Consider the following 12,958-nt stretch of genomic DNA (forward strand, 5'->3'; position numbering starts at 1 on the left):
ACCTAAAATAATGGCAGTTTCTCATTATTTAAACTATACTTTCATCAGGGCTTCCTAACTGTTCACACCACATGCGTGCGTGTGCACACACACTGAAGTACTGTCTGTAGGTGTAAATGTGCTTGTCAGCACTCTGTGAGCAGTCACTTAATGGAGGCTTTCTGTGGAGCCTGTAATTCTGCAGGCAAGTTGTTCGCTGCCACAGTGAACCACAACCCTTGTTGCAGGGGTAGAAAGAACCGCCCTCACCCCTCCCCTCCCCTTCCTTGCCTGCGCATCCATGTTTCTTTGCTGCCTAAAACAAGCATTCAGAATTACTGAAAAAGAAGAAAATATTGTAGATAGCAAATAGAAACTTCATTGTGCTTTGTTCTCTTAAATTGTCTGCTCAGCCCAGCAGGTGTAAAGTTGTTGCTTGCACAGTAACTATAAGATGTTTTGGCATTTTGCTGTCTTCTTCTTATTTCTAGTGGAATGGCCTGAATATGAAGAAACACAGACTAGATGGGGCAGGCTGTAAATGAGTAAGAAATTATTTACTATAATAAAAAGTTGAATAGAAGAAGTTTAAAAACTTAGAATTCAGGCAGTTCAGGCACTTCAGTGTATAATGTTGGCTGAATTATTAGTTATGGAACTGAGGAAAAGTGATAAGCACTGAAATGTTCAAATCTAGTGACAATCTTGCTAAATGATGTGGACCCCATTGTCTAAGGGCCCCATTGAATCTAGTCTTGGAGAAAGAGCTTCCTTTCTCCTAACTTAATGCTAATATTTAAGTCTATAAAATCCTCACTTTGAAAGAAGGATTCAGCTCACATCAGTCTAGGTGAGGTAGTAAAATACCTGAATACACTTTAGGTATATATATATTTTTTTTTAATAATTTTTATGTCTTTTTTAATAAATTTATTTATTTAATTTATTTATTTTTGGCTGTGTTGGGTTTTCGTTGCTGCGTGCAGGCTTTCTCTAGTTGCAGTGAGCGGGGGTCACTCTTCGTTGAGGTGCACAGGCTTCTCATTTCGGTGGCTTCTCTTGTTGCGGAGCATGGGCTCTAGGCACGCGGGCTTCAGTAGTTGTGGCACGCGGGCTCAGTAGTTGTGGCGCACGGGCTTAGTTGCTCCACGGCATGTGGGATCTTCCCACACCAGGGGTCAAACCCGTGTCCCCTTCATTGGCAGGCGGATTACTAACCACTGTGCCAGCAGGGAAGCCCACTTTAGGTATATTTTTAACAGTAATAGTTAAAACAGAAAGGAATCTATGCTTTATTGTCAATTTACTAATACTGCTTCATTAGATTTTACCCCAGTATATGGAAAAATGTGTGCCCATACACGTTTATCATCCTAGTGTTTGAAGCTGTGTTATGAACGTATTCTTATTCATATATTCAAGAGTGGTTTGGGTGAGGATGATAAAACTATACTACTAGAGGTTAAGTGGAAGTCTTACCAGAGTTAGTGAAAAGGCTGAATAATTTTTAAAAACAGCAAAATAAATGCAATTATATAATACTTTTAAAAGTATATAATAACTAAAACTTTGTTGTTTCTTCAGCATAGGAAGGTATTCTAGTGACTTCATGGGTTTGAGTTATTTTATCCATAGTCAAAAATGTTAGATATTTGTACAGTTCTTGAAAATAGTTTGTTCTCAAGTGTTCTGCAGACCTCTGCTCTACCAGCTGAGCTATGGAAGGCTCCGCTTGTTCTCAGGGGTTCTGAACATCATCCCTGCACACAAGTTCATTGCTCATCAAGGTCACTGTCTCGGCAGAAACAGACAACCAGCAAGGCTAAATCAGGCTGACCCCTGCTATATGAACTGTGACAGATTCTGTAAAGGAAAAACTCAGATTTTTCTTTCCTGTGTAGGAAAAAAACTCACTTCCTCCCTACTGTCTTTCTCTCCTATGTGTCTCCTTTACTGTTCACACAGAACACTTCACTTCTGACACTTCTGGTCCCAAATACATGGAGATTTTCCTCCACAACAAGCAGTTCTTTGCAGGACCAGCTGGTGTCTTACAAGTTAACTCATTTCTGACACTGTCTACCTGGAGACACCATCGGATCCCACAGGTTAAGGGCTCAGTCCCACATGATCCCTCCCCCCGTCCCCCAACACACACACACTGCAGATGCCAGTGGCAATCCCAGGTTACCATCTGTCCTTCTGACCAACTGGCTACAGATGGGAGGTTCCAAAGACCCCTTCCCTGGGCTTGATTAATTTGCTAGAGTAGATCACATATGATAAAGGATACAGATGGATATGCAGATGGAAGAGATGCAGAAGGTGAGAGAAGGTCTGGGAGGGTCCTGAGCACAGGAACGTCTGTCCGTGGGGAGTTGAGGTCTGTCACCCTCCCAGTGTTGATGTGTTTGCCCACCTGGAAGCTCTTTAAATCCCCTGCTATTGGGATTTTATGGAGGTTCCTCACGTAGGCATGATCAGTTATTAACTTCAGTTCCAGCCCCTCTCCCCTCTCCAGAGGGTGGGACGTGGGGCTGGAAATTCCAAACTTCTATCATAGCTGAGTCTTTCTGGTGACCGGTGCTCATCCAGGAGCCCACGCAGAGTCACCTCATGGGAACAAAAATGTTCCTGGTTCTCTTACTACGTAGGAATTTACAAGGGTATTAGGAATCCCATGTTAGAGATGAGGGTCAAAGACAAATACAGTGGTTTCTCCCTTATTTGTGGTGTTGCTTTCTGAGGTTGCACTTACCGCAGTCAATCATGGTCCAGAAATATTAAATGAAAAATTCCAGAAATAAACAATTCATAAGTTTTAAATTGTGCACCATTCTGAGTAGTGTGATGAAATCTCAAGGCGTCCCGCTGGGGACGTGAATCATCCCTTTGCCCAGCGCATCCCACCCGTTAGTCACTTGGTAACCTTCTGGGTTATCAGATCAGCTCTTGCAGGATCACAGTGCTTGTGTTCAGGTCACCTTTATTTTACTTAGTCATGGCCCCAAAGCGCAAGGGAAGTGATGCTGGCAATTCCAGTATGCCAAAGAGAAGCCATAAAGTGCTTCCTTTAAGTGAAAGGGTGAAAGTTCTTGTCTTAACATGGAAAGGAAAAAAAAAATCAAAATATGAGGTTGCTAAGATCTACCATGAGAACAAATCTTCTCTGTGAAATTGTGAAGAAGGAAAAAGGAATCCGTGCTAGTTTTGCTGTTGTACTTTAAACTGCAAAAGTTACTGCCACAGTTCATGATAAGTACCTAGTTAAGGTGAAAACGGCATTAAGTTTGTACAGTAAGATATTTTGAGGGAGACAGACCACATTCACATAACTTTTATTATGGCATATTGTTATAATTGTTCTATTTTATTATCAGTTATTGTTGTTAATCTCTTACTGTGCCTAATTTATAAGTTACAACTGTATAATATGTACATATATATAGGAAAAACCCAGAAGTTTCAGGCGTCCACTGGGGGCCTTGGGATGTATCCCCCATGGATAAGGGGGAACTACTGTGTAAAAGACAAGAGATGCTCCTACTGTTCTTATCACTTAGGATATTATAAGAGTTTTAGGAACTCTGTGCCAGGAACCGGGAGCAGAGGCCAATATATAGATTTTCTCTTATCTCACAGCCCAGCCCCTGGTCTCTAGCTGTGAACCATTTATATCAAATGATACACAGCTAAGAAGAAACCGGCGCTTTACTAGAATCTCATTCAGTCATTAATAACTCTCCAGTCCATCACCACATCATAGGAAAAATGTCTCGCAGGGCAAGGCCCCTCAAGTGTGCAGGCTTTCTATTCAACCTTAATAGGTTCCAGAAACCAGAGTGGTCTCAGCAACATATGGCTTCACCCTTTCAGGCATCTGATAAAATTGAGTTAAGAGACAATATCATGTCTTGCTCTGAGCCTCTTCCAAGGTGTTAATGTAATATTGGATTTCCCTCCTTACATAGCCCAGATTCTAAATGGAATGTCTATTGAATTGAATGGCTGTAGGTTGTGGGGTTTTCTGCGTGGACATATCTAGGTATATATATCAATGTATTTTTAAGTATTGTAGATGTTAGTATTGATGTTTGGGCTTATTTATTTTCCATTGGAGCATTTTTTAAGTGTGTAGTTCCACTAACTGCTTTCCCTCTGTTGGTTCAAGAAGATCTTAGAGGAAGACATGAGTAGAGGTAGATTGCAAATTAGGAAGTAAGTAAATCATACAGGTTTCCCCACTATCAAAAAGTAGAGCCTTCCTATGGAATCTTTCATAAGTGGAAATGTTGTAAATGGAAGAAGCAGTTACCCTAGGACACATCTAGCTCACGGATGCACAAGGTAAACTGAGACAAAGTGCAGATGCTCACGGGCACAGTTCAAAGTTATGGCGGCTTGATGCCGAGATGCTCAGTGTAGTTCCCGGGGAAGGAGCTTGGGGTGCTACTCTCTCTGCTCGGGGTGCACGCTGCCTCCGTAACAGCTCACTGCAAAACAAATGCTGAATGCTATTTTCCCTTTTCACCTTTTTTCATAAAAGTGAAAATCGTCTTTGGATTTCTTTCAGTTAGGAAAAACAGGTACTAACATTGATTTTTCATAAAAGATAAGTGGCGTAAAGGGAAATTTTGAAAAGCGGGGGACACCTGTATTTAGGTAATTGAAAGTAGTAAAGAGTGCTAAGAAAACCTGTGGTTGATCAGAACAGTAGGAATTGGGGATGTTGAAGAAGAGATGTACCTGGGAGGGATGGTGACTTGCTGAACTGATTCCTTAATTTGGACATTAAATAGTTAGTAGGGAGTTGTAAAGGGTGGAGGGATAATCTATAAATATTTATGCTTGAACTGATGTGGTCGAAATAAGGAGGAAGAAGCTAAAGAACAATGTACTGTTCTAGAACGATGATTCTCAAACTTTTTGAACAAGGCCTATGAGTTGGGGCGAGAAACTCTCATAACTTGTTGCCCCATCCACATCTTCTCAAGCAACTCAGTGATCTTGGGCAAGCCGTTTAACTTCTGTAAGCCCCTGCTTCCAGCAGGGAAAATGAGAGTGGATAGGTGCTTTAAAAGTGTACTAGGGGGAATTCCAGTGGTTAGGACTCTGCAGTTCCACTGCAGTGGGCACAGGTTCCATCCCTGGTGTGGGAACTGAGGTCCCGTATGCCGTGTAGCATGGCCAGAAAAACAGAAAGTGTACTAGGAGCAGGAAGGAGCTGAAGGACAGGTTGAAGGCAGTATGGACTCCCAGTCCAGTGCTCTCTTTCACGTCTCTCTCCCACTGAGCTTTGTCTTTATTTTAGCCTGTGAAAGTCTACTCTTTAGAAGGAAAGCTATAGTTTCTTTTCAACAAGAAGAAAAAAGGATACCCAAATTATCATATCATCCTCAGCATTTCAGTGTTATGCTGAATGTCTCAATATTATATGTATGTTATTAAAAGAAGTTAATGTGGGATTAACAGATACACACTACTGTACATAAAATAGGTAAACAACAAGGACCTCTACTGTATAGCATAGGGAAATATATTCAATATCTTGTAATAACCTATAATGGAAAAGAACCTGAAAAAGAATGTGTGTTTTGTGTGTGTGTGTGTGTGTGTGTGTGTATGTATGTATATATGTATATATATATATATATATATATAACTGAATCACTTTGCTGTACACCTGAAACATTGAAGATCAACTATACTTCAATAAAAAAATAAAGATAAAAAAAGAAGTGAGGTTCCTGGGCAGACAGTTTTCTGTCTTATGTTTTTGTTTCACCATCTCATATTTATTTTCAGTTTCTCATTTTCTTGTATAATTATGCTTATAAAACCAAAAACCTGACACTTCAATACAGGCATTATCCAGACTGAAGTCGTCAGTGCATCTGCTTTATACTCCTTTTCCCCCATTTTTCAGGTCCATGCCTGTGATACTTCTCTCCTTAGTGCAACTGAAAGACGAAAACATTCTTAAATTTTTCTTAAGACTTTTAGGACCTATTGTTAGCACGGCCTTGTGAAATTATGGCAGTTTTATTATTTTATCGGTAAGATGTTGAAATTATCTCAGTGGTGTTAAATAGCAGGAATACTGTGTTAATTCTCTATCAAGGAAAGCCAGTCAATCACTGGAACCCAGAGTTTCCTTGTGTTTTAAGTATAGTCAAAGAGGTGCATGGAATCTAAGACAAAAAAATGTCATGAAGAACCTAGGGGTAAGACGGAAATAAAGACACAGACCTACTAGAGAATGGACTTGAAGATATGGGGAGGGGGAAGGGGAAGCTGTGACAAAGTGAGAGAGTGGCATGGACATATCTACCAAACGTAAAATAGATAGCTAGTGGGAAGCAGCCGCATAGCACAGGGAGATCAGCTCGGTGCTTTGTGACCACATGGAGGGGTGGGATAGGGAGGGTGGGAGGGAGGGAGACGCAAGAGGGAGGAGATATGGGAACATATGTACATGTATAACTGATTCACTTTTTTATAAAGCAGAAACTAACACACCATTGTAAAGCAATTATACTCCAATAAAGATGTAAAAAAAAAAAAAGAGGTGTATACTTACTCTAGCAAATCCTTTCTGGTAAAGGCTAGAGGTGAAATTGTCAGGAGGGGCACCTGCCCTGGACTCCGTGCTTGGAGGAAAACACAAGGGCTCTCCTCCAGCTGCACGGCTCTCACACGATGAGGAGTGTGCAAGGTGAAGAATTATCCACGTGGAGTTCAGGCGCTTTCCTTCACCACTGCCCTCCAGGTATCTGGAACCCCAGAATTCCCTGCCCAAATGGCCCCAAATCCGCTTCTATCCAGGAAGTGGCCAAGGCTGTTTATGGAGAGAGCATGTAGATGAGCCTTAACATAAGGGCTGTTGCGCCCACACCTGCACAAGGCTCCACTCAGGGTCAGACAGTGGGGCTGAGGAGAGGGGTGTCAGACCATAGGCAGTCAAGGGGGTGCTGCTGTCACCCCTCCACCATCTTCCTGTGTAGAACTCTGAGGAGTTGAAGAATCCTGAATTCGAACCTAGCCTTCTAGGACATTATGAAAGTATATTTCAAGGTACAGCATAGAACATATTTTATTAAGCAGTTGTTATTTGTCTGATTTATAACTTTCACGTATTTAGGCATATAGATGGGGGTCTCATATTGTATTACCACTCTGGGTCCCAGGAAGGTCTAGAGGAAGGGATAAGGAGGTCGTTTGAACCTTCATTTCTTCTTGGGGGTGAGCCTAGGTCCTATGATCCTTCATCGGTCCAGTACTGGATTAGGCCTTCCGGGATAACTCTGGGGCGGTACCCTTAGCTGTAATCCGGTCTAAGCTTTGCCCTGGCAACGATGCACTCTTAAGTTTATGTGCATACCGAGCTACCATGGTGACAGATGGAAAGATTTAGTGACCAGGGTCTTTGGGAGCAAAAGCGACAAGGAAGAAGAGAATTGGATGAAACTGTGGCCAAAATGATTTCTTAGGATTCTAAGTGAATTTTAGTTTTCCACTAACCATTGATTATTCGATGTAGGACCTTCACATCCTGAGGTCTGGAGTAAATCTTTCTGCACCTACTTAAATATTTTTAGGTTAAAACAAAGAGCATAATTAGGATAATAGGGTGCTTTATTAGGATTAATTCCTGACATCTCTGTAAATGCTATTTTATAAAGAGAGGAAATTATGAAACAAAGTCTACTCTGGCATGCTGTTTACATCTGAAAGAAAATTTACAAGTGAAAATATTCATGCTTTCAGAACTTCTGTAACAAGATCTTCCAATCCAAGTGGTATTATTTTGCTCTGTATACAAATAATATTTCCTGAGCTTAGGGTATTAATTTCAAATATTTCCCATATTTATAGAAATACTTGATTCCTTTTGTTTATTTGTATTTTAGTACCACAGACTTGGCATCTTCAGTTTTTCACTTAAATTAATTTTCCAGATAATCAGAACTTACACCCTTAAACCTAAGTTTATTTTTTGTTTTAATCATATTTTGACCATTGAAATGTTCTATAATTCATATATATATGAATTTTGTTTGTTTATATATAATACACATATACAGAGACACAAGAATGTATATTTTTCCTGCCTTTATCAAAGAAATATTTCTAAGTTATTGAATAGTGCTGGTATTGTTAAACCTTAAATATTTGAGTTTCAGGACTTTTCCATTCTGTAAGAAAAGAATTTAGAATGAGCTTTGTTGATTATCAAATATCTTTCACATCTACAATTTAATTATATAGCTGTTATAGGCTTAAAGGATGGAATTACTTTAAAAAGTAAATTTAAGAATGAATAAACTAGACTTTAATTTCTTAGACTATAATGGTTTTAACATGCTATAACAACAGACATGAGAAAATAGCACTCATTTTATAGAGCTTATTTTTCAAATTACAGAAGTACTTACAGGTTTTAGAAAATGGATATCACAGGAAACAAAATGGAAAAAACTAACACTATAAGATTTTCAAAATACTGATGAATTTTTAAAATGTCATAGGCCTGTTAGTGAAACTCAAGCTCACTAAAGAGCAAACGCTGAGCCTGTGTTTTTGCATGGTAGGTCTGAGAGTACTTCTTATTTAATTTATTCCTCACTAAGAGAAAATGAATCACTTTCTAGGTTTGTACTACAGAAAGTGCCAGTTAATTTCCAAGGAAGATGTGACTCATGATACGAAGCTTTTCTGCTTGATGCTGCCACCAAGCACACATCTTCAGTTGCCAACTGGGCTACATGTTTACTTCAAGCTAACTATTACAGGTAAGGCAAGCAGAGGCTTTGCAGAAGCATTTTCTTCTTTTATAAGCAGTTCGGAATCAGTACTAATCTCTCGAGGAAGTGCCCATTTAGGTTATAAACAAAATGTTTCTGGGCAGCTAGACTTAGTGATAGCCAGATTCTAGGTTTGTGGATGCAGTGATCCTACATGTGGGAACTATAGCTGTGCTGCATCATTGTATGAACAAAGAAATTATCACTAGTCACAGAGGTAGTGCCACCAGCATTGTAATTTATTACTAACAAAGCCTTAAAGGAAAGAGGTGAGGGAGCACACAGATGGTCTTCTGTGAAGACAGCTGCCAGAAACACACACTAACGTCTCTTATTTAGCCGCTTACGGGTCTGTCATTTATGAAGTTGAATTTATAAAACTGAGAATGAGTGGATGATTATAAATGATTTCCTTGCATGTGCCGCTAGTATAAGAAGCTCTGTAAACATACTCCTTACTGTGTAAATTCTTTTTCCCTCATTTTCATCCTGAAATTACCTCATTTACTTGTTTTAAATACCTTTCTTACCGATGTCTAATATCTTAGTCTTTTGAAACTGCAGAAGATAACACTCCTAGCCTTTCCAGCAATCAGCCTCAGAGACTACCAGCCAGGATTTGGTGACTATGGTTTATTATGATGGCACTGTTCAGTTTTTCTCTTCAACATCACTAATGCCAAGTTATCATTCAATAGCTGGTATCTTCCCCAGTGTGGTTATTGTCAATGTATTATAATTTACACATAGATTAATTTTTGTATATGTGATGGAACCATTTATAAAATTTTGGTCTTTCAAATATGTGATGACTCCTCTTTCTTTGGAATTTGGCTAGCTAAAATATGACTTCTTATTAATTTTACCCTGTTTTTTATTATTATATTCTTAGAAGTAGTTGGATTAACATTCTTTTCAGTTACCAAAGTAATATATAAAATATTAAATTGTTAAAGCAATTCAAAATATATAAAGTAAAAAGTGAAATTCTTCCCTTCCTGGAGCTCAAATGATCCCACTGACCATCAGAATCCCTTGTTAAAAATTTGGTGTATGGGGACTTCCCTGGTGGTCCAGTGGTTAAGACTGCATGCTTCCACTTCAGGGGGCACGGGTTTGATCCCTGATCGGAGAACTAAGATCCCGCATGCCGTGTGGTGAGGCCAAAAATAAATAAAATAAAATAAAATAAAATCTTTTAAAAAATTGGTGTATAATTTAAATTATTATGTAAGTACCTTCTCGCATCTCTGTGTACACTTTTAATGACATTTTTGTTTTGGCCTATTACAAAGCTTACATGCTGATGGTGTAGATGGTTGTCTAAGTTTATTAACATAAAACCCCATCACCTTATGCCACGCTTAATAAAAACAGATTATTTATATTATGGGTAGATTACTGATTTGTTAAAATTATCTCAGCACACATAGGTTTAGGGTATATATACATGTACTACATACATATAGAACATAGAATTAAGTTCACATTAAGTGTACAGTTTTAAATATATACTGATAGCATCATAAAATTTGTATGCTTCATCTTCATTTAGATTTTTAGATTTGAATTTCTTTGTTGTGACTTTTTCCAGGTACTGAAATTGTGAAGCCATATACACCTGTATCTGATTCCTTATTCTCAGAGTTCAAGGAACCAGTTCTTCCCAACAATAAATACATCTACTTTTTTTTTTTTTCTGCAGTATGCGGGCCTCTCACTGTTGTGGCCTCTCCCGTTGTGGAGCACAGGCTCCAGACGCGCAGGCTCAGCGGCCATGGCTCATGGGCCCAGCCGCTCCGCGGCATGTGGCATCCTCCCGGACCGGGGCACGAACCCGCATCCCCTGCATCGGCAGGCGGACCCTCAACCACTGTGCCACCAGGGAAACCCATACATCTACTTTTTGATCAAAATCTCCTCTGCTGGGGGCTTCACACTAGAGCTTGATCATCTTCAGATTGGTTAGTATATATTTTTTTAACCTAGATTGTGTTCTGGATTGGATCACATGTTCCACTTTCTTTTAGTTATTTCCCTGTGGGAGTCTGTCAAATATCTTAAACTCATCATGTCTGCAACCAAAGTCGTGTTCTCTTAGTCCAACCAACCTATCCTTGCTTCCACATTCCTCATCTGTTATTTGCATCATCACTGTTCATCCTTGACCCAATCTGGAGACTCGAGTCATCCCTGCATCTTCCCATTTTCTCCCTCCCAATCCAGTCAGTCACTAAGTTTTATTGTCTACCTCTCAGTGACTTTTTAATCTTTCTTTTCTATCCCTTCTGTCACCTTCTTAGATCAAGCCTTCATCATTTCTCTCTTAATCTGTAATTGGTCTCTCTCAGTTGCCTCTAACTGGTATCTTTCTATTAATCTGCATTTTCCAGTTCTTTTTCCATACTGCCTTGATGATAGATTTAATCATGTTGCTCTGCAGCTTTGACGCCTTGGATGGGTCTCCACTACCTGAGTAGCACAAGTATTTTGTATGGTGAGAGGTGAAGCTGGAAAAAGCATCCAAGTCTTTGCAGGTCACGAAGAGGACTTAATCAGTTAGTGCAGAAGTTTGTCATCCTCATTCTTAGGTGCTTGAGCTTTTTAGAATGACTCTCTCTACCTGTCAAGTACATTTTTAAAAATATTTTTTAAAAATATCACTTACTTTATGAAGCCTCCCCCCTCTTCTGAACCCCTCGATAACTAACACTTTGTTCATTGATCTAGGATAAGAATAAATAATATTCCTTCTGTACAGGACTTTGAGTTTAAGGATAGATATGCCTTATTTTTGTATTTTCCATACCCAGCAGGTCAGTTAGCGCATAACAGGCTCTCAATAAAAGTACTTTGAAAGAATTAATAAAGGAAATATAAGGAAATCTACTAATATTTAGAGACCGCCCCCCTTCCTGTTTCTACTCCTTTTTCTGTGTCTTCAACTTTTCACTGCCTTTTGCCTAACAATAAAAGAGCTCTTCCCCTTTTAAGACAGTATTAGCAGTAATATCGAGTGAAGTAGATCACGAAAATTTGGAAATAGAGAAAATTTGCTGCTCTCTGAAAGTTAAGCTCAGCAGTCCACATATAATAGATGTGATGAGTCACCTTTGGTTACATAAATCAAAATATTGAACATAAATGTGAACCTAAAGAATTTTGGAATACCTACAGATCTAGTGAAGGTGATATCACCTTGTGAAGGACTGACAACATGATTGTAATATAGCAGCTGGAAACTTAACTGATGGTATTATAACCTATCCATAGAGATTGTGTAGCAGAGAGCAGGGTGGAGAGTCAGCATAGAGCATGGTAAAGGAAAGCCAAAATAGCAAGATCAGTGTTTTTTCAACTTCATCTAGGGGAACTAGTCATGACACAGATACTGGTGCCACCTAGAGGGTTGTACACTGGCATGGCAGTGGTAACTCATGAAGTCTCAATATGGCCTATGTGAGCTACCCTATAAAATTATCCACTTCTTTGTTTCAATTCCATGTTCATCAAGCAACTTTTAAACGATGATTTTGCCCTTCCAAATGTTCCAAATGTTTGGTCTTCCAATACTGGGAATGAGATGCCCTGGTTTGGTCTTCCAATCCTGGGAATGAGATGCCCTGGATGGGGCATGTAATGCTCAGGTCACTAGATGCAGGTAGTCAGGCTGAAAATCCATTGCCATTCTGGCATGTGTGCTTTAATCTCTTGTGAACTTCATTAGCAATCAAGTCTTTGCCTGAGTCTAATCAATTTTTTGACATTGGAAGGACTGGACTGTGGGCAAAAGTTATCAAGTTAATATCATTCTGTGAGGCTGCTTTAGTAAACAACCAGCTGACTTCTTCCTGGGGATGTTCTGATCTTATGGTCCCTTTCAAAGTATAACAAGGAGCTTCTGTTACTTTCTAATGTTTAACTCATCAATTACTACAACATTCTTACTATCCTGCCATGGACAAAAAAGGGAAAAATTATGAGCATCCAAACATTTAAAAATAAACCAGAGCATTTGAAATTGTTTTAAAAATATGGTCAGCTTTATTTTGTATTTTTAAAGTTACATTGAAAATTTCTGAAATGTCCTAAAGACAGTTCTCTTATATGAGTGGTACATAGCGATTATATCAATTGCATAGCAGAAATGGGTTTATTCAACTGTTTTGATTGAA

The sequence above is a fragment of the Delphinapterus leucas genome, chromosome 12, assembly GCF_059928025.1.
Source record: "Delphinapterus leucas isolate spDelLeu-1000000601 "Yukka" chromosome 12, BTC_Dleu_Yukka2, whole genome shotgun sequence".
In the NCBI taxonomy this organism is placed as follows: Eukaryota; Metazoa; Chordata; class Mammalia; order Artiodactyla; family Monodontidae; genus Delphinapterus; species Delphinapterus leucas.